General features: G+C 45.0%; 1 protein-coding gene and 1 long non-coding RNA gene across 2 annotated transcripts in view; one reads left to right on the forward strand and one right to left on the reverse strand.

Moving 5' to 3' along the window:
- Positions 1-20,595, forward strand: part of Pdk1 (Phosphoinositide-dependent kinase 1) — a 645,970-nt gene that overhangs the window by 475,930 nt on the left and 149,445 nt on the right. The gene's annotated exons all lie outside the window — the stretch shown is intronic.
- LOC143371066 (uncharacterized) lies at positions 14,000-20,137 on the reverse strand. The gene is made up of 3 exons (XR_013085964.1): positions 19,271-20,137; positions 17,819-17,912; positions 14,000-16,347 (listed from the first exon to the last, which is right to left on the reverse strand). It is a non-coding gene; the product is annotated as an uncharacterized LOC143371066 (long non-coding RNA).

Here is a 20,595-nt window from a genome sequence, read left to right on the forward strand (position 1 = left end):
AGTTTACGTAATCCAGGCCTGTCTGACGCGCAGTTCTTGCTCCCGCGGATGGATACAGGTCGTTCGTGACCGTACGAGATCGCGTTCGGCAGGCAGGAAAAATTAGAGAACGCGTTCGAGTGTGACCTATTTGGTCCATTTTATCGGAGCGCGCTCGTGCGATTCGGGTCGCCACGGTCGGCCACCGGCACTCGACCCACTCGACATCCGAACGAGCCACATCCGGTCCCGCTGACGCGAATTCTTCAATCAACCGCCCGTGAACGCGGAAAATCCGTTAAAAATGCCCACTCGCCTGAAATGCACTCAATTTCTGCAGTGGCTAGAATCCTTGGCGCTAGAAGGATAGAGTCTTCCGCAAAGAAGGGTGGAAGCCTTTAAAAAAAATCGAGGATCTCTTCTGTTAGCTGAAAACGATGATCGAACGCGACAGAAAGAGGTTGAAATGAAGTTAACTCCGTAGATATACATTGCGCATAAACACGACGCTAGCCCAAAGTGAGTCAGAACTGCACGCGTGCACCCAAATAGATTTTCAAAGTCACTCTTATTATTTTTAGAGAAGCCAGCCTATTCCCGACAGCGGCACGGCTCTCAGTGTATCAATAAATCGGAATCGTTAGACGCCTATGGAAATATACAGTGACTCATGGGTTTGTTCATGTAAATTCAGTAGTACAGCTAACTGCGAGTACCAGTGTGTTGAATACTAGTTTTCCCATCTACTTATCTACCCCCTCCACTCGCAATTACATAATTACAAGTGTAAAATAAAAACACTAGCAAGCAGTTCTACCTATGACTCAAACGTGCAACTTAATCTCTGTACACGAAACTTGAACTTACAGGGTAGAATAGTCCTTTTCTTCAGCCACTATGCTGTCAACAATCTCCTTGTCTCGGGACACGAATTATCGATCAGCGAAATAATCCGGTGAGATCGATAGCTCCGATAGCCAGTCGATTACTTTCCATCGGTGTAAACAGCACGTCTCGGCTTAATTGGACCGCCCGAATTCCCATGCCGGGCGGCGCGGGGCACCGCGGAATTCACAAATTTCCGAGTGACTCATTTGATCCATCGCAACGTGCGAGAGCGCATTCCTGGTTGGAAGCGGGTCGCCACGAGCGACTACTGCACTCGACCCACTCGAGAGAGACCGGAACGAGTCGTGTCCGTTCCCGATGTTAGTAATCCGTAAATAGACAGAGGTCGTTGCCAAACCGGCGGCAGTGGATTATAGACGAAGTCGCGACGGCAACACGGAACGAAAATAGTTCGGATAGTAATTAATACCCCCTAGGAATTACGCCTAGGTTTTTATTCCGACGCGACGAGCTCGGGGTCTGCCCCTCGGTCCTCTCAGCGTCTTCGAGCGCTCCGGCCGGCGCCAAAATGAATCGGATCCCGTGGAAATATGTGGCTCGCGCTCGGAAGGAGGCACCCGTCTTTACCATTACCGTGCTTGGCTCTTTTACGTCTGCTTTAATATGTTTTTTTTCTTCGTTCTTAAGAAGCGAAATTGCTGTCTGATTTGTTCGCGAAAGTACACTCGCGACGGGTCTCGATGGAAATTTCTTGGCTCCCGCTCGGCCGAATAGAAGGCAACAGAAGCGAAAAGTATTTGCTTTTCCACGGGGGTTGGGCGACGGGGCGCAGCCACCAGCGACCCATTTCAAACAGTAAATCCGTAAAAATAGACGCGGTGCATTGCCAAATTCGTAGGGATATATCGCGACCCAAGTTCCGTGGATGATACGCTTCGGAAATCGTCTTGCACAGCTCGGGAGACCTCGTCCAAATAACGTCGTAACTCTTGACATCTGAATTCGCCCCCGCCCTGCCTCTGGCAATCGCGTTACGAGTACCATTTGTACGCGACCCGTTCGATCCCTTATTTACTAAGCTATTACAAAAGCGACGGGAACCGTTTCCTTCCGACGATTATTTTCGAATAATCGAAATTCTCCGCTCGCCAGGCGTCTCGACGGCGAGTAAACACTTCGGACGAGGGCACCCTGGAATAATCGCGACGCGTTCATTATTTCTCGACTGTCCCGGGGCACGGGCTCCAGCTTTGCCGAATAATATATTTGAAATTAAAATCAAAGATAAAGCCGCGCCGATGTGGGTATAAATTCTCACCGCTAAAATAATATTTTTATTCGGTGACACCAACGAGTCTCCTCCCCCTTTCCAACACGGCGACAAAGCGTCAATTCTAAAATTACGCGAAGCCACGGCGGAAATCTCCACGTGCTTTCTTGGAATCCATTCAGACCGGCGTTTCATTGGCGACCCATCGATAATTCAAACAACCATCGATCTCTATCCGCCACCGCTCATCATTCACGTTCGGCAAACGCTAAGTTTATTCGCTGCGCGCCATACTTTCTTCGGGAACAATTACAATAATGGCACAAAGGCGTGGTAATCGGATTGCTTCGTTAGGTTGGCGTTCACACTGGTGTCGACGTGTTTTCACGCTGAGGGATTTAGATCTTGTGCATTGTTTCAGCGTCTTTCCATGTGTGTATTTTCTGGAAAACATCGAAAGAATGTTTGCTCTGAGCGATTTTAGCAGAGGTTTCTCGGCAGAAGCGATCTTAATTTTTCGGGAATTAATAAATGAAACAAGTATTGCGTGTATCATTTCGCACGTTTGTAGCTTTATTCTATTACTTATTGAGCCTGTCACGCCATTTGTAAAATAGATATGTAGTCGGAAAAAATATTTTTTTACTCTACGTGACAGTAATGAACCTTGTGTAAAAGGAGAAGTTTGTGCTTGTGTTCATTTCCATGTAATTAATTCGCAAAAAATACTTGATTTCCGACTGATTTGACTGCCTAGTCCCCCTACAAGGGCAGTTTTCCATACCTTGCACCGCACAATGTGTTGATGAGTTGTTTTCCAAAGCGAAGACAATTACTTCGTACGGTGTCAGCCAGAATATGGTCGCTATGTGGCCCGCACAATTCGCCAGGAATAGTAGTAGCGCCCGATGGACACAGACCGTGTCTGTCTGATCATTTCGGGACTGACCTACTGCCCTTACGCGGCGCACTAGCCCGCCGCTCGACATCGATCACTTGCGATCCAGCAATCGGCGAAATAAACGCCGGTGAAGCTTGCAAAAACTACCCTCTTTTATCAACCACCCTTATCCAAGAACGTTACCCACGAATATTACAAAAACTATTTCCTACAATATAATGAAGATCTCCTACACTACAGTGAACGACAGGGGCGCATTTGTAGATTTGGGGCCCTAGGCTAACTGACAAGCATTATAATTAATTAAGCACAATATTTTAATTTAAAGGACTTGAGACAATTTTAAAATTAATTCAATATGACAACTCACATAAGATTTATTGCTAGTTTGCTATATGAAAAAAAGTGAATTCCTTTCAAAATTGCCTCAAGCCTCTGCGTTTAAAGCAGGGCTTGAAACCGTTATTATAAAGATTTCAGTTCTTGAAAGAGTTATGAAAAACCTTTATTCGGAATAACCGTTTTAAAGAACCTAAATATCAGACTATATAAGTATAAGTTACGGTTCCTATATAGCTCTATAACTTTTATATTTTAGGTTCTATAACTTTTATTTTTTAGGTACTATAACTTTTATTTTTTAGGTTCTATAACTTTTATTTTTTAGGTTCTATAACTTTTATTTTTTAGGTTCTATAACTTTTATTTTTTAGGTTCTATAACTTTTATTTTTTAGGTTCTATAACTTTTATTTTTTAGGTTCTATAACTTTTATTTTTTAGGTTCTATAACTTTTATTTTTTAGGTTCTATAACTTTTATTTTTTAGGTTCTATAACTTTTATTTTTCAGGTTCTATATAAGTTACAAAGCGGTTATAGAACCGATTCTTGTAACGATTGTACAGAATTTTACAGTAAATGAAATCACAACATATTACAGCTGTAAATTACTCTGTGTAACCAACTTGTTTAAAAATTATTATAAATAAGTAAGCAAATATATATTATGTACACATTTCTACATATGTATACAAGTGATCCTTGCATACCGCCGGGTGTATAAAGGTTCTTCATAACTCTTTCAGTCAGAACCTTTATATAACAGTTTGAAACAGTTATTTTCAAAACCTATTCAAGCCCCGGTTTAAAGATCACCCGATCAAAACAACCAAAATAAAAAAGCGTTTCATTAAATTATGTTGAATATTTTATTCGTATATTATGCAAACAGGCATATAGGTTACCGCCCTCCAAAATTTGCCGCCCCAGCGTGCAGCCTCCTTAGCCTACATACCAATCCGCCCCTGGTGAATGATCATTTCCAAAGCCAGCCCTGATTTACAGAGTAAATAGCCACCGACCAAGTAACAAATTCGTTTCGACATACGTGACATTTAGTCAACAGAATTTATTATCACGTTACAAACTCCCACCTCCAGGCGATCTGGTATCGCATGTACAACGACCAGCCTCGTAAATCCTCTCGCTCGTCCTTCGTTTTAATCGTTCCTCGAAAAGAGTGTCCCAGGAGCGGCATACAAATGACGCTTTCACCCTCTGTTCTACCTGTTACCCATACCTGCTCCTCCATCAACGAAACCGAGTCTCCATCGCATCGATTTCCAGCGATAGAATCGAACGTTATCATTAGAGCCGGATAAAATCTGGCGCGCTGGAAAGCCCCGGGAGGCTGGCCTCGCCGAATGTGAATCAGCTGCGCCGGTGGCTCCCACGAGCGTTGTTTACAAGCGCGTGCAGCTTCGGGCTGAGGTGGACAGGTATGCGACACGCGCTTCCAGCACGCGAGGTCGCCGCGGTAAACATCGATGCGGTGTTTACGATCGCTCACAATGGCCAGTGATAAAAACGGCCGTATTAATAGACGGCGCGACAATACCCGCGCTCGGCTTGGAGAAAGAAGCGGCCAATAATTGTGTGGCGGCTAGTTAGCGTCGATTACCAGTCGACACCTATGGTCGACGGTTCTGCGTCGTAGCGATCGCCGTTTGGATCGGGTATCGCGGTCACGGCGGTGTCCCGTCGCGTGAAGGCATTTCCTGTGGTGAATTGCTGATGACGAAACGAGAAAAATTGTGGATTCGGGTTAAATGGCGCGATTGACGTCAGTGACCGTTCGTTAGATGGCTGGGTGCTGGGCGCTGCAAGGGCAGGATCTTCTTGGCCGGTGTATAGTACACTGTAATGAACGAGGTCGAGGTTGTCACTGTCAGATCACCTGTGGGCTAGGGTCTGCGCCTGATGTACGGCAATAGGAGACCTTCTACTCTCCGTAATGCTCCAATAAGATTTACTTCCCAGCCCCAAACCTTGTCCGACTAAATACGTGTAAATATCTGCTGGTTTAAAAAGAGAAGCCAGCTGTTGGAGAGCTATTCCTGTATCATACGAACTCTACGTCATCCTACTTAGTCTCTGTGTCATCGATCCTGACTCACGCGCTGATTTGCTCTAAACATTGCTCCACTGCCCGTCAAAAGCTCCACGATTCCTCGCGCCGGTTTGTCCAAGGGAACGCGCGTGTCTGCCCACATATAGCCGTCACAGGGGGAATTAAGCAAGCCAGGCCGACGTGCGTGTTCTTCTCACCGAAGCTCCACAATGGCTGCCGCCCACGCCGGTTAACAGTCAGGCATTCCCAATCGAACCCGATAACGGCAGCCTCCGCGGTTCTAAACAGTAAACAAAAATCCCGTTGAGTCACCGAGGAAGCGCGTCCTGCTCGAGTCAGCGAAAGACCCTCTATTATTAGCGAGGGAGTAGCAATTACGGGCGGCGGCTGTACGCCGCGATTAACAGGACGCTTTTAAATCGGCCGGCTATTCGTGCCGATGTGTCATCGAGAAGAAACTCGCGGCGGAATCCGCGACATTGACGGCCGCCGCTCACGTTCCTATTCACGCCGCCGATGCATTTACGAGGAAATAGGCGAACCTCTGCACAGTGCTTTATAAATAAGTCTGCTCGCTAAATGGAGGCGAGGGAACATAAGCATGCGCGTCTAGCGCGCGCGCGCGCGCGCGCCTCTCGTTTTCCTCGTGAGCTGTTCTCTCCAGCCGCGTTTCCCCGTTTCCTCGAACGGGCGTGAATGAAGCCGCGGCGTGTACGCGCGTCGCCTTTCGTCGCGCGGCGCGGCACGGTGGTCCGAGCAACGCGCGCGCGAGCTGCGTGCGAATAGCGGCACGTCCGCGACACCAGGCACCGTTTCCCAGCCCGTACAAACGGGAAACTCGCTGTCGTCGCAGGCGCTCGAGCGAGTCGTGAAATTATTTCGCGATCCTCCTGGCATGTCTGCCACACCGTCGTGGAATATTTGATTCCTGGTCAGGGTAGCTCCGTTTCTAACCAACGTAGGTACTAGGGGGATATGATTTTTTAGAACAGTTGGGAGGTGGGATGCTGTTTCGTTTTTTGGTGGATTGAGGAGTTTTGTAGGGAGTCGGGTGAAGGTACCAGATAGTGTCGGTTTTTGAAAGGTCCAACTGACGCGCTGCGCCTCAGAGTCTCCTCTATAGCAGCATTTATACCAAGCAAGATGGAGTGAGCATCGTTCCTCCCTAGGAAACCACCGTGCAGGCCACAGGGTGGGCAGAAAGCATAGTGGGTTCCGAAAGACCACGTCTTGACTCGATGGGATCACCGTAAGGAATTTTGCTATTGGGTAGGCCATAACGGTCACGAATTATAAACGTTCGCAACCGGGGAAACCTACCCGTGGGGTAAAGGTACCAGTAGTTGACTATGTATCGGTAGTTGACAAGTTTTCAGAAAGACGTGAAAAATAAGGTTTTTAGAAGTGCAACTTTTCAACAGCGCGCCGCGGCTCCTAATAGCTACAGTCTGCCACTTCTAAAAACCTTATTTTTCACGTTTTTCTGAAAAGTCGTTAACTACTGATACGTGGTCAACTACTAGTACCTTTACCCTAATTTTGTACTTTGTGAGGCTTTTGGTAAAGGGCACACATTCTGTGCAATAATCGCGAGAATTATCACGGCTTCGTGGAACCTTCGTTTCTTTTGTTGTAATCGCAAATGGCTCTCTTCTTGTCATGAGAGTAAGTTGGTTAAGTATGAAAATCAGAGGGGTATTTCAGTTTTGCTGCGTTGCAGCAAAATGGGTAGAAAGCACCTCCACTATCTGTACTTTCCTCTTAAAAACGCTACCTTACAGTCATGTATTCTCTTAGTGTGTACCTTTTTATACTTTGCATAAGAAAAATGTAATATTAATAATGGGAAGGCTACATTGTGACCCTACCGCGACTCCAGCTTCCATTTCTGGACGACCTCTCTGAAATTAGTTTTTCACTCGTGCTCTCTTCCTAATCCTAATTGATCCCACAATACATACAACCCCCCCCCCCTGGAAAAAAGTTTCCGATCAGATTTATTTATTTAAATTTGTGAGGAAATTATTTTAGGTATTAATATTTTGTTATATTCACACGTGTACGTATGAATATATCTTATGGCTTGTCGAAGTTCTTCTTTATTCTGTGGCTTTTTCTCGCGAATCAGTTTCGTCAATTTTACCCATAAGTTCTCGCTAGGGTTTAGATCGGGACTTTTCAATGGCCATTTTATTATTTTAATGCCGTGCTGTTGTCAGTGATTTTGACTGCTCTGCTGCGGTGACCAGCTGGCATTATCATCTTCAAAAATAAAATGTAAATGATCTCCAAACCAGTTTCTTATGCACGGAATTAAAAAATTTTCTAGAACATGAATATATGTATGTTTCAGAATTAACATTCAGATAAAGAACACATAATTTTCCCATTCCTTTCTCTGCCATACAGCTCCAAATCACATAAGATTGTGGATATTTATATATAACATTTAAGTACCCTTCATGAAACTTTTCATCGGAACTTCGCGAAACAAAGGTGCCTGTGTCATCTCCTGCCCCAATACATACATGTAACTCATCACTAAATATCACTTTCGACTAAGTAGTCCTCCACTGTAAAATTTGCACGTTCCTTACACATTTGTAACCGTTCATTCTTATGCCATTTGTGTCAGTAAATGTTTTGATTTAGCCTTTAGAAATAAGGAGCCCATCTCGTTTAATCAGCTTCTGATAGTTCTGTCAGAAACGTTTTGTGCTCACTGAAAGGAATGGCCAACGAACAGTTCCTATCTAAACCCTATCGAGAATTTATGGGCAAAATTGAAGAAGCTGATTCGTGAGAAAAAGCCACAGAATAAAGAAGAACTTCGACGAGCCATAAGATTATCGTGGAGAGAAATTTCACCCACGAATTGTAATAATCTTATTTATTCAATGCCACAATTAATTAAAACTGCCATTTGTATACGTGTGAATACAACAAAATATTAATACCCGAAATAATTTCCTCACAAATTAAGATTAACAAATCTGATCGGAAACCTTTTTTCCAGGATTTCTACCAATCGGAAACTTCTTTCCATGTAGCACTTTGTTTCTTCTCTTGCTCCTGTTTGATAATAAATGGAAGTTTGCATCATTTTGTTGTAATTTACTTTATACTAAGCCTCCTTAGTTTCCCATTACATTTAACTATATATAATAATTTTTCCCCTTTTTGTATCCCGAGTCCCAAATTATCATTATTGCTCTGCCGATCCCATTAATCGTGCTATGGAGGAGCTAAACCAGTGCCCTGCTGAATTAGATATTTTCTTAACCTCCTTCGCCTCGTTTAGGACTCTGTTACTTAGGAGACTAGCATCTCCTTAATTTGCGCTCAGTTGTTTGGCGATGTCATCGTTTTATATTGTTATGTTTTTCTCGTTATTTTATATTTTCCGTTTTATTTTATTTTTTCTGTTTGTGTTCGTTATTTTATATATATTTATTGTACTGAAATCTTCAAGCTTTGTATACTAAAGGGTTCTCCCGTCGAAATAATAATAATAATAATAATAATAATATTTTATAGTTCTAAAACATGAATGATTTTAGTAAATTTCGTATTAGTGCGTCTGGTCGGATGCTGGTTGCCAGAGGCTGCACATACTTGTGACGAGAATTTTTGCACATTCGGGTCGATCCATCAAGGGAAACGTTCGCGGGGAACGGGTGATTCCACTTCACGAGAATATTCGTTAGATTTCTACTCTCACGGACGATTTTCTGCTGTCCGGAAACGACGCGTCGCGGATTACGTCGCTGATGTATTATATCCTCGAGTTGACGCGTTCCCTGGCTAGGAGCTTTCGTTCATTCCCACCAGCGCGCTGGATTATTTCTGGATTCTCGGTATTTGAAATATACGATACAGATTTCCATGAATTCTTTTGTGTCCCCCGGCTCGAATTTTCTATGAAGCCTCTCCTACAATCTGTCACGAGGCCGGTTATTTATTTTTACCTTTTCGCTTTAAGAAGACGCTATTGTCTGTTGACCTACAGCCCCGACACGCCACTAGCTAATAATAGTCGAACCTAATATTGTAATAACAATCAATGCTGAACCTCGTCTCGTTCCCCATTGCCTAGGTTACTTCCTCCGATATTATTAACCCGCTAACAAAGAGAAGATAACAGGAAACGATAAGAGAGTCATACAATTCCAGAAAACTCAATCCAAAATATCAGCACATTCCTTTCAACCACCAGGCTCTTGCCAGCCTCGAAAAAAGAAACGAGGAAGAACAACCTGTTCCCCAATCCTACGGTAAACACTCCCCGGCGGGGTGTCCTTAACATTCACTTTCCAGAAAAGGGAAAAAACGCGGCGTCGTAAACAAGAAACATTGATCGCGTCAGAGAACGTGTGAACGCGCTGGAACGTCTAATCACACGCAGCCGTCGCTGGTTCACACCACGCGCTCGTGCTGGATCCAGAAACACGGAAACAAAGAGGATCCACGGCTGAAGTTTACGCAGGCACGTAGATAGGGAACGAGAGGTAGAGAGAAAGAGAGAGAGAGGGGGTAGAGAGAGGGGAGGTTCGATAAGTCTCCGTTGACCTGGGTCAAGGCGAGCGGGCGACCGTTACGTAATCGTACGGTTTTCGAAGACGAGGGAATTGTTTGAGGAGCGCGCAGACGGCACCGCGAGAGCGCGGAGGACTTCCGTAGGATCGTGAGAAGTATCGAGAAGCGAGGTCGTAGGACCAGCCGGGCACGTGACTTCCCAGGAAGGTGGCTTCCGTTCCGTTCCGTTCCCCGGAGCGACGTTCCTCGTTTATTACGTTGCACGGCGTTGTGCACGGGCCGGAAGATGGATTACGGGGAAATTATCCTCATCCTCTGCCCGTCGCGTTTTGTTTTCGCCGTGGTCAGCCTGTCGTGCTGCTATCGAGCGCCAGCCGCCGTCCATCGTGCATGGGCACGCTTGACGCGAGAGTACGGGGTGGATCGCTTGAAAGTGCACGCATGAATGTTCCCGCTGGCTTTGAAGTTACGAAAAAGCGAAGAGAGTGAAAGTTGTTCGATTCGAAAGGGGAAAGCGCGATGGCAGATCTCCTTAGGATTGCCCGTGCCATGTTTCCAAGGTCATCTGGCTCTTTTAAGGGGATTTATGAAAGATATCTTCTAGCCGTTTCCCTCCATTTCGTGTCCAAGCATCTTGGAATTAATACAGTCCAATTGCAGAAGACTGAGGGTACTTTGATTTATGAGATCCCTATGTTTCCGAAAGTTCAGTTTCATCGCTCTCTGTTACCCTGTAAATCGTGTTGAAATCGGTGAAAGCGTTAATCGCTAGAATCGAGCTGAGATCGTTGTCGATGCGAAGATTTTGGACGTCTTCGAATTTCGTGTAAAGAGATCTCCGGCTCGGTTGAAGCAGCGGGGTTAGGCCTCGTCAACTACCGTTCGCTCAACTTCTCAACTACCGTTAATGTTCGTTACCCGGAGTATGACATTTCGCGGGTCTACTTTCATTCCTGACGCAACACGTACGAAGTTTCACATCAGGTTCCACCGGCCAGATATCGTGCGGCGGTACATTATATAAATATATCCACGTACTCTTCATTTTCCGATGCTTGCCGGCTTTGTTTTTAACCGAACGCAACGGAGCTTGCTAGGTATTCCACTCGCTGGGAGAGTAAACGGTTTGAAAGGAACTGTGTGCGACAGACGAGTCGTTTCCTTGCAGAATCTGGTTAAAGAATTTCGCCGACACGTCAATGCTGCCCTCGAGTCACGAGTGGCGACCTCTAGCAACTCTGTCTTCGCGGAGTGGGGGAGACGCTCCGCCCCAAGTGCCACGTTGCGCGATCTGATTGGTTGAAACTTTAAGAAGCTTTCACACAAAAGCGGTTCATTTGCGACGTATAGTTCCTTCTCGAATTTTCACTCTTTTGCCGAGTAGAACGCATAGGAGAGAAATTTGACCTTAAACTTTTATTACTTTGTGTATCTTGTAGATCGCGTAGAATGTTATCGCACGTGTTATCGCGTAGGAAAGAAATTTCGCTTCGAATTTCCAAGTTTCTTACGCGAACCTTTATCAACACAATCCCCTTATATTGTAAACAGCCCGAACGACGCAGTATCAGAATCCGCGGCGGAATATTCACTACCGACGAGGATAGAGAACGTCGCATTATAAACAAGGCGATTCGTAAAGGCTGATGGGTGAGGCCAAAACAATTTGCTCCAATTTCCACGGTAATATTTTAAGTTACAGGCGTCGGAGTGGCCCGTGGGCGTCTCTAATGTTGTTTGCCGGCCCGCGATCTCCGAGAATATACTTTTCCCCGTAACCGCTGTAAAACGCCACGCTAACGACTTTCCTCGAAGCTAGAAGCTCGGTTTTTATATTCCTCGTCCCGCGGATAACAATCGCGGGGCCGATGCTGCGACCGTTGGGTGAAGTTCGAGCGTGGCACGAGCGCCGTCGCGTGATCCTCCGTGAAAAGCGATGGGACGTGGCGACACTTGACGCCTTTATCGTCGTAACGACGCGTAGACGCGCAATAGGCGAGAACGAGCACGCGTTCGTCGCTAGATAAACCGTAATTGCGCGAATATAACTGCATGTCACTGTTGGCACATGATACGCGCCCGCTCGATAGTGAATCGGCCGATATCTAGCCACGCTCCTTCGGCTCGTAAAAACGCACAATCTACGCACAGTGTTGCAACAATATTAACAGTTGGCGCACGTGCGCGCGCCGCGAGCCTCATGGATTAATCTGATCCGTTTATCTATCGGGCCTTCGAGTGCGTTCTTCGAAAACCGCGCCGTGCAACAGCGACGCAGTCGATGGGTCTTTCAGCTGCGGCAGATTCGGTGCGAGAGATTCGCGGCGGACTTTGTACGTAGGGGAGAGCGGGAGAAAGTGACGCGAAAAAAGTTTGAAGTCGAATAAAATTTTTCACTTTCGATAAAAATGTGTGGAAATAGATTTATAATATAATTTGAACATTACTATTGATAAAGGACGAATAGCAGTACTTAATATGAAGTTAAAGTATATTAAAACTCAACTTGAAAAAAAATGCCAAAACGACCTATATCCTTAATTAAAATTCGTATTTTATTTCAGCTCATTTTACCCCATATATTTTACCCCATGTATGGGGTAAAATGAGCTGAAATAAAATACGAGTTTTAATTAAGGATATAGGTAATTATTAACCCCTTGCGCTAGGATGACTATGTAGCACGTCAGTTTCTGTTTTTTTTAACCTTACTTGTCAAAAAAGGTGGCAGATTTTTCATTTTTTTGAGGTTAGATTCTGTTCCATCACGCCGCGTGGTTTCCCAGCTAGCTGGCAGGTTAGGTTAATGCGCACATCACTCGCGCATCTTTTCTTTGCAGCTCAGTTTACCCCGAGGTCCACTTTGCCCCGAATGTGTACTCAGTGGAAAATTAATTATTTAATAATGTTAGGATCAATGTTTTCTCAAACGCGTGCACACGTATGTTTATAAGCTTGTTATAAGCACGCAGAAACAAATTGGAGTTAAAATAACACATTTAAGACTCATTTATCCAAAAAGCTAAATTGAAAAGAAACCCAATTGGAAGTCTCTAAAATTTCATTTTTAATTTTTTAAATGAATTTCCATTCTTCGATATCTGTGCATAATTAGCATTGTGGTATCACACACATTTATTACGTCACCAAAATTTGCAAATATATTCTATTGTTAAAGAATAAATTAAGAATGCTCATTTTACCCCGAGGTCCACTTAACTCCGGTCTCCCCTACGTACCTCGAAATGGAATGCAATGTTCCCTGGCTCCACGGGATGACGCGCCACTTTTCAGACGAATTCAACAGCGCATCACAACAATGACATTCAGAATCAGCGGCACATTCCGCTTTTTCACGGCTTGTCTGGAGAGCTTCGATCTCGGGCTCGGTGAGACGGGCCCCCGAAATTCCCGCTAGGTCCGCCACCTTGATCGACATTATGTCTCGAGGACGACTATCACTCCGCGAGGTAAATGCGTTGCTATTGGAGACAAAGGGGACTTTGGAATTCCCGTGGCGCCTCCATTTATGGTCCAAGATATACAGATTTGTAAGTCATCCTGCGCGCACCTCGTGTTGTTGTTTTAAAAGACGAAAGCCTCGAGTTTATCTCGTAGCAAATATCACAAATTTCGCAGCAAGCTCACCAACGAATTTTATTAAAAACATCTCCCGTAGGAAGAAACTTTCCTCCGCCCAAATTATCTGTTCCTCGAACTCATAAATATCTATTTATTTATTTAAACGGGATAACCGCATTGAAATACAATGATAGCACGAAAACAAAATTACATAACAGTCTATCAGTTTGATTCACAATTTAAACAGTTAATCGCTTCAACAGCTGTACACGCAAGAAGTCGGACTAGCATGAGAACACTACAATGTCATCCACGAGAGAACTCGCAAATAACATGGCTCTACTCGCAAATAACATGCCTCTAATATCAGGGTGCAAGATTTCGCGGGCATCGTGGTGTTACATCATTCAATAATCCTTTGCACTCAGAGACCTACGTCTTCCCACTCATAAATAAATAAACAGTGGCCTGGAAATATCGGACAATCACTGCTCGCTATTTCCCGCAGCGGCAAAGGGGGCCAGGGCGCGCGTGGCCACGCGGAAGCGCGCGCGATACGCGGACTCATCTTCGCGCGACGCGCAAAACCGGGCCGCGAGCGTGGCGCGAAAGGAGTCACGATCACGTGGCGAGCACGCCGCGCTCGGCGAACAGGCAGTCCGAAGTGTCGTGGCCGATGGAAATCACAATGACAACAACAATATAACGGGAGCAACTTCCTCGTGACGCGTCCAGCGGGAGGTCGAAAGTTCGAATTCCCCGATGCGATTGTCCGGTTTCAGGCGACTCCGGACGGACAGAGCCTCGCCGAATCGCGTCCCCGAGGCGCCGCCACGGGATCGGCGATCATCCGTCGCCAATATTTGATTCTCCTACGGTTCGCGGAAACTGCGCGCCGCGCGCGCAGAGTTCCGCGAACAGCCTCGGCGGAAGCGGCGCTAATCGTTACCAGAAACATTTCCTAACGCTCTGCCCGTTGTCCGAGTCTGCGTTGCTTCTCGCGGAACCATCGATCGGCAAATATTTACCCATCGCCACTTTGTAGTAATAGGAATTATCATATTCCATGAATTTTCCACCGCGCAATGTGCGCCTCTCTGTTTTCTACGCGCAACAGCACGACAGACCGTGGAAATCGAAATCTGCTCGCGTACCTTCTCCTGAGATAGCTTCAGTTCCATCTTTATGAAGAATAAATATTCATGGAGGGAGGTGCGAGAAGCACGCCGCGATTTGTCAGTTTATTTTTATATGCGCGCTGAAGTGATGCGAATCGATGCTTCCTGGATTACAGTTTCTCCTTTTCACGCGGAACTCGCAAGAGCCGTGTGTATACACGGCCCCGTGTACATTGCTAGTGACGAGAAGCGACAGGCGCGTTTCATAGTAAAATACCATCGATTTCTCACGCCTCTTCCCGCTAAATAATCACACGCGCTTCGGGCTATCATCCGTCGTGCGCGTTACGTGACAGCCGCGAAAATGTGTCAAAACCGTCCGCGTGATACGACCGGCGCCCAGTTATGCTCGATCTTGGCTCCTTTGTACTCCGCAATAACCGCGCCGAGCCTTCGCAGAACCAAGCAGCCGACGCGTCACGTGCGGCGAGTATTTTCCTCGATAGAGCTGACTAATATTTGAACTGAAGCTGTAATCTCGAGCCGCTTCCTTGTACACTTTCGATAACTGCAGCGATTTTCCCTAGAACATGCCTATCATTCCTCGTATCTTCGCCTCTACGTTTATCAGCTTCGAATCTCCAATTAATTTAAGCTCCCTCCGCAATCGACCTGTAATCTTATCAATCTATCTAAGCCGCCCGAAACGTTTCAAGAGATCGTTCCTGATTACTCGCATTATTCAAACAATAATCAGCTCGAGTGAGTTCCTCAAATCAGCGGAATCAAATTTCTTTGAACCGCCCGTAGCGTCTCCGATCAGATCCCAGAGGAAGACAGAAGGAGACAGAGACGTCCGCGAACACTATTGCCACGCAGATGATGCTCATTCACCTTTCGTGGCGCGTGGAGCCTTGTCCCATCCTTGGTGCGCGGGAATAGATCAATCGCTAGATCATCTTCCGCGTTACGTAACCTTGTTTTGGTCTGGCGACGCATCTCCTCGCTCTCTGCCGCGGAGCCAAGTCGCGTTCTGTTCTTCGTCGAAACTTCCACCGAGTCTAGTTCCCTCGCCCCCCCCACCCACCTGCAATTTCTCCCCCCCAAATAGAGAAGGAAATTTTATTCGAGGGGTTGCACGGGTGATGGACGCCGTGCCAGTTACGACCTCGTCTCAAAAAGACGTAACTCGCGCGGCGAGCGCCGCGACAAAGGTGGAGGATCGCCGACAACTTGTTACGACTATTGTTTACGGCCCTCGCCAGGGCGCAGGGAAAAAGGTACGGAAAAAAGCCGTCGTAAAATCGAGCGGGGGAACGAAAATTCCGTCGGCAGCGCGCCTGTACGTCGTCCGCGATATAAAAGTTGGCGCAATAGCGCCGCTCTGTTATCTCTCTATCGCGGGCTAAAGATCGCCTTCCATGGTTTACAACTGTGCCCGGCTCGAGGGGAGACGTTTCGCGCCCGAGGTGTCCGCGAGACGCGTTCCATCGCGAGGCGCGATGAAATGCTCGATGGTGTTTGGCTTGGGTTTGCCGGTGGATCATCGCTCGGTGGTAATTCATAGAAGTCCCGCGTATCTTCCATCGATAGGAGTTCCGATTTCAGGCGTGCCCGTTTCACGGAATTGGTAAATCGGCGCCGATAAGCGCTCGGTTCGCGGATGATTCCTCTGGACGGCAGTTCCAGGCATTCCTGCTCCTAATTAGAAAGTGAAAACATCGGCTGCAGCGTAATCTCGCGGAGCACGCGATGCAAATACTTTCTAGCCATAGAAAACGGACGGACTCCTAGGGGTACCTGTCTCTGAGTTGGACAGAAAAAACGGGCTGGTGGAAACAGAGTTTCCTGTTTCTTCTATTCTGAATGGGGGAAGCGAAGTTGGCGGATGAAAAAACGGATCTGATTTGTGTGAGATTATCGGCAGGATTATCTTCAGAGTTTCGCGGGAAGTAAATTATTCGCTGTGGAGTGCGATGTCACGCGCCGATGAGAATGATTTTGTGAATATAAGTGATAAGGGTACCGCGAGAATCAACTTCTTCCTCTTCCTAAAAGGGGACTAGGCAGTCAGAAATTCGATTTTTTGTTGCATTTTAAGAAATAAGCCACCCTTCCTGAGTAAAATGCCGTTTGGTTTATGTTAAAATTCGCAAAATTCAGGATTTTACAGCTGAAAAGGTCGAGCGCGCTATAAACCGTTTCTGCTCGCACGCAGGTAGATTAATTCCTCTTTCGAAACTTTAAACGCGTTTTTCTCGGAATCATATTTCCTCTTCGTTTTGCAGTGATTGCGAAAAAACGGAGGTATAAATTGATTTGAAAAAAAATCAGCATATGTGAAACATGTCTAGTTACGACCTGAACCTACGCATAAGTAGTGTTCCTGATTTCTGGATATTTTTTGTTTCTCGAGAAATCAGAAATGAAATCATATTTTTTGTTCCTCGAGAAATCAGAAATGAAATCATATTTTTTTGTTTCTCGAGAAATCAGAAATGAAATCATATTTTTTGTTTCTCGAGAAATCAGAAATGAAATCATATTTTTTGTTTCTCGAGAAATCAGAAATGAGATCATATTTTTTGTTTCTCGAGAAATCAGAAATGAAATCATATTTTTTGTTTCTCGAGAAATCAGAAATGAAATCATATTTCTTGAGAATTCTCGAGAATTCTCGAGAAATTCAAAAAAATATTGCAAAAATTATAATTTTGGAATAATGTTGATAATATTTATCAAAAACACAAGAAAACTTTAACTAAATTATTATCCCTGTCTAATGTTTTACAAAACTTGTGTAAATGAAAAAATAGATATTAAATATAATTGGTAAATTTATTTATTTAATACAAAACTTGTACAAAGCGAAACATTACTTTTTGGTCTTAAAATTTATTTTTAAATAGCACAATGCGTCTAATGTAGCGTCAGCGAATCTATTTCTTTTTTGTGGCAAAATCTGTTACTGTTATATTTTCACGTTTTATATATATCTATCTTGGCTGTTAAATGAAAAAAATGCGTCTTTTGACACAAATTATATGCCACAGAATTTTAATAATAAGAAAAGGAAAATAGCTTGTAGGTATCCTTCCAAGGACATCTTATCAAGAAGCGGAAGATCTAACATATTATTACTATTGGGACAATTACATTTCGCACGACTAACCTTCAATAACGTTGCATGTCCCGCGTTGATAACTCTCACATAAAGAACACCCGTTCCATTGCAAAGGCAAAGTTAAGACTGCCCATCGTTCCACCTGCAACAGACATCCACTTCCACCAAATAGGGTAATTGTGGGAGAGATGCCGCACTGGGAGAGGCGCCGCACCTTCGGAATACCGAAATATCAGGGTTATCGGTAATAAAATACAACACTGTCGATTTTATTTGCTTTAGGCTGTTAGTTTAAATTAGATTAATAAGCGAGAACGTGTTTCCATTATTAGGGTAAACGCATCAATAAATGAACACGTAAGGCTAATGAATGAACACTATTATAAACTTATGTTTGCAGCGCGATTGATTCCTCGTGCTGCAATAATTGTTTGGATATGGATCAATAAATTAAAAGAAGTCTCTAATTAATCAGTTGCTTATTTTAATAACTTATCTTACTCATTTTAATAAAAAATGTCCATTCACTGGTACATCCACCCTGCTTTTAAAGATTTTGCTATTTTTCGAGGTAAGCCTATCGCACTTTGCCTCAATAGTTATAGGTCCAGTTTATTTTTGCTATCGTAGTAGTTAAAAATTCATAGTTTCTCGTGATCTAACTTCTGTAATGCGTTAAAGGAACTCTGTGGAATATTACTCGGTCAGAATAGGTCATATTCGACATAGCACTTGGAAACACGAAAGTTCGGCGTCTCTTTCGGACATTTGGGACAGATGCCGCACTTTTATGCGCACTGATGACTTTTAAACGATGCTCTTAATGTTAAAAATACAAAAAGAGTGTTTCAAAATTGATACAAGGCAAATTATTTATTTTTTAATGTCAAATCTGATAATCCGAACATATTTGTGGGCTTTTTACTCTTCCTCACATTTTATTTTTATTTTATGTGTAATGAATGTGGAAGGAAGAAGAAAAGACAATTAAATTTAGAAAAGCAGAAATAACATCTGCACCTATTTATTTTTCCAATTCTATTGTACTTCAAAACTGTATAAATTAAAAAGATGTTTCATTTTACTCCGCTTTTACTATTCTTTAAAATAAAAAGTCAAAATTAACAAGTTTAAATAAAAAGTTAGACGTTTCTCGAAATGCGGCACCACTCCCGCACGTGCGGCGTCTCTCCTAAAAAATGTATGTCTTTAGTTTCAATTTTTGAACAGTGACAAATATTAAACTTTTGATTTCCTTTAATACCAGTAGCAGGGTAAGATGTTCAACTAATAATATGTATCCTTGGAACAAATTTCCATTGCAAAATTTAGACACGGCGACAATTTTGCTTAAGGTGCGGCAACTGTCCCACAATTACCCTATCTACCATCTCCTAAATTCCCCTCTGACATCCGCCTAACGCGTAGAAACCCAAAATCTCACCACCCCCTTAGACTAAAAACTCTACCCAACAGAATACCCCAACCCACCCTACGCACCACAATCCAAAAGCCACTTTAGCCCGCAATCCGCATCGCTGCTCGACTAGTCCACAGTCGCAGCGCTATTTACTCCCCTTTAGAAATTACCCGACAAAAGGCGCCGCCGACCACAACCCCTCAGCTTCCAATCCGCGACCCTCGACTTGCCATTCGTCACCTTGAGACCTCCGCGCTGTCGCGTGCGCCGACGACGTCGCTCTCGTTGCCCACGTGTCGCTCGCGAGTTGCGCGCATATTACGAGGGCTTCGCTCGCTCGTGCCGTCACGTGGTGCAATGCGTGACGACGCCGCGCGCCTTAACCATTTAATTGTCTTAACCGTTGCACCGGGCATCCTGGAGCCCGTTGCACGTAACAGATCCGCCAGCTAGATCCCCGGAGCGCGTTGCCAAGGCACTGGCCGTCGAGTGCACGGCGAACGTTACCGGGAATCGCGTCGCGAAAGAATGTCCACAAGGGAGGAGCTTCCTCGAACCTCCTGGACGCGGTTCCGAAGCGTTGGACGTCACGTTTTTACCCAGAAGATTCGATGCTCGTTGGGCTGTTTACGAGCATTCCAGCCTGAGATTTACTATGCACGCCAGGGAATGTCGGATGAAGCTCGCTTTACTGCCTGGCGTTCCTCTTCGCGAGGAGGCAGTCATCTGCTCCGAGGTTCCACGCGTTTTTCTACGGGATCGTTTCGCAGCGTGGACGACGAGGAATCCGACGTCCCGAATCGCTTCCCTCCCTGGCTCCGCTTAGATATGATCGCTTTAGGATTCTCGATGGCCGCTGACCTAAACTTCGCTTCCATCGTCCGAGAGAAATTGGCGCAGTTGATAAGCTTGAAAAACAATTCCGGGATGTAAACCGTAGAATTCAGAGGGAATGTTCGCATGTGTCTCTAACGTTCAGCTTGAACCAGCCTTTAAACGCGCGCAGACACTCATTTCTCGGTGCGTATCTACGCCAATCGACGCAGTATTTCACTGTTCGAAAAAAGCTATTAGGTTGCTTTTACGCAGAACCTGTTAATTAACGAGATATTTCGTACCGAAGTGCACCGTCGTGCGCACTACCCGTATCTCTGACGTACGCGCTGGTACTCGCATTTAACATACTCGTGTTCGGAGCCAACAGGAAAGTCGTTGCGCAATACCCTTAAACAATATTCATGGACTGACCTCTTCGCGCTGGAAAAAATTGACCTACGCGTGGCGACGCCGAACTGGCTGATATTTAACGTCGAATCCCTGCCTTCGATTCCTCCGCAGGCGGGAAGCTTAAATCCAGCACTTTCGTAAAAAATAAAATAAAATAAACAAATATTGTTCATGGCTG

This window comes from Andrena cerasifolii, chromosome 1, assembly GCF_050908995.1.
Source record: "Andrena cerasifolii isolate SP2316 chromosome 1, iyAndCera1_principal, whole genome shotgun sequence".
In the NCBI taxonomy this organism is placed as follows: domain Eukaryota; kingdom Metazoa; phylum Arthropoda; class Insecta; order Hymenoptera; family Andrenidae; genus Andrena; species Andrena cerasifolii.